The 2,243-nt window shown below is 28.0% G+C and overlaps 1 long non-coding RNA gene across 3 annotated transcripts; it reads left to right on the top strand.

The window, feature by feature from the left end:
* The first annotated feature begins 1,714 nt into the window (after positions 1-1,714).
* Positions 1,715-2,242, top strand: LOC112465778. Of its 3 annotated transcripts, none has more exons than XR_003042060.1 (3): positions 1,715-1,783; positions 1,988-2,102; positions 2,190-2,242. It is a non-coding gene; the product is annotated as an uncharacterized LOC112465778 (long non-coding RNA). The 3 variants fall into 3 exon arrangements; XR_003042061.1 differs by having other exon boundaries at positions 1,725-1,793; XR_003042062.1 differs by having other exon boundaries at positions 1,728-1,793; positions 1,992-2,102.
* The last annotated feature ends 1 nt before the right edge of the window (position 2,243 follows it).

The following is a 2,243-nucleotide window of genomic DNA, read 5'->3' as shown; positions in this document are numbered from 1 at the left end:
AGTTGACCAATCGCAAATCCGGGGAGCGCCTCATACCCCCCCGTGCAGTGCCGCACCTCGAAAATAGTCTAAGTCCCGAGGAGTAATTTTTCTTCGGAAATCGGCAGTTTTCGCAGAAGTTCTGATCGCGTTCTATCGAAGACTATTATAGTCCAAAGCGCTACGATTAATATTTCAAAAGTTACAGCCACTCAAAGTGTGCACTTCGAACATATCTATAATTTCATTGTCGATTTGTCACAAAATGAAAAAGACTGTGTATATACGACTAACTGACATCAACTCTGTTTAATACGAATTACAAGTCGACAATGTAATGTTATACCATCTTTTATTAAAAACTTACCATTCTTCGTAATTTTTTTACGTTTTTAATGTGCATTCTTCTGTTTTCTTAATTATATGATTATAAACATGTAGTCAATTTTAAACCAACTTTCTATTAGAAAGCAACTATGGATTGATTAATCTATATATTTTTTAATAATATACTAATGTATTTTGATGGTAATTAAGTTTGGTAATTAAGGATGTTCTGGAGATACCGTTCCAACCAAAATTATGCAGAAAATATTAAAAACATTAATATTAATGGATTTTCTCCAAGGATCCAAAGACAATAAAATATATATGAATAGTTACGGTACATCTAATAGAGTGTGAAAAACGTAGATGTAGTAACTGTAAATAACTGTTACTATTAAAAAAATTTTTTTTTAAATTGTAAATTATTTCAAATTTTGTTGCTATATTTTTGTTTGTTGATTTACTTGTGTGTAAAATATTATTATATTGGTAACATTTTTTAATGTTCACATTTTTCTGTAAATCCCTTTATAAGACGGATATTCAAGGATTTATAACTTTTTATCTAAAATGTTAATCGATTTGAAACTTGGCCCCGATCGTTGAAACAGAATACAAAATATGATAATAAATTTTCATGAACTTTGTTATATTTTGACTAATTCTCCAGAATACCTTTCAAATTCAATTTATGATTTATAATTTACGTACTGACGTCCACGTTATTACTGTCATAACTTAGTATTAATTATTTTGTTATCAAAATGAAGGCGTTTGATTTATCAGAAATTAATTCTATATCATTAATTCCCGATCATTTATTATTTCAAACTTTATATTACAAAAATAATTGTTTTTAACACCAATTTGTTTAGTGGAATGAAATTGATGATGAAAAAGAAGCGTTATTATCACAAATTCTAATATGTCGAATCAGGAATGAATCAATTGGAAAAAGGAATTTATTGGCAAAAGAAATAATTAGACAAATTTTAGCAAAACTTTTGCATATAAATTCTGTTTTAATGTTATATGTTAGGAACAAAATACAAAGAAATATATAAAATGTATAAGTAATACATGAGTAATATAATATATACTAAAAGAAAATGATAAAAGAATTTTGCACATTGTATGTAAAATAAAATATATATTATATATCTATATATATAAAGGAAGATGTCCTGACTGACTGACTCACTCACTCACTCATTCACTCATCAACGCCCAGCCCCTGAACCGAATTTTTACCAAAAGTATATGAAATAAGGGTAGAATTTTCCGGGGAGTACCACTATGTGTATATTTTTTGTTACCGATTTCCTGGAAATCGGTTTTTTTTAATTTTTTTAATTTTTCGGGAAATAATTGGCCGAATCTCAAAGAATTATAGATCAAACAATTGTCTCACAGCAGCACAGCACTGATCCCGCATGGTGGAAGAAAGTTGACGGAAAAATTATAATTTTATTGAAAGGTAATTCCAGGTAATCCTTTTTATTTGTCATAAATAATTGTACAAAACATAAAATGAAGTTAGTAATAGTAATTTTAAATGTATTTATTTTAATATTTTTGGTCTAAACATTGGATTCCTTTTCATAAAATTAATCTATTCCAAAGTTTGAGGTTATATTGGAAAAGCGTAAAATTAATAAAAAAACATTTTATTAATTATTAGATAGATAAAAACTGATGACTGATGATTGATGATTGATGATTGATGACTGATGATTGATCGATGACTGGACATCGCCTATAACGCATGAAGGTAGTTCGGAAGACACTATACTGTGGTAAGTTATAAATGTAGATAAAAATTATGCAATTTGTAATTATTCATGTTACAATATGAAAATAAGAATTTATTTATATCTTTGCAGAAAATATTGAATATATCCGTCGTGCGCAGACACTCGGCGACGGTGTACAAACGA

The sequence above is a fragment of the Temnothorax curvispinosus genome, unplaced genomic scaffold (assembly GCF_003070985.1).
Source record: "Temnothorax curvispinosus isolate PA1 unplaced genomic scaffold, ASM307098v1 QBEX01015516.1, whole genome shotgun sequence".
Classification (NCBI taxonomy): Eukaryota; Metazoa; Arthropoda; class Insecta; order Hymenoptera; family Formicidae; genus Temnothorax; species Temnothorax curvispinosus.
Note: the sequence above shows the minus strand (reverse complement) of the source record. Positions and strands in the feature narration are given on the sequence as shown.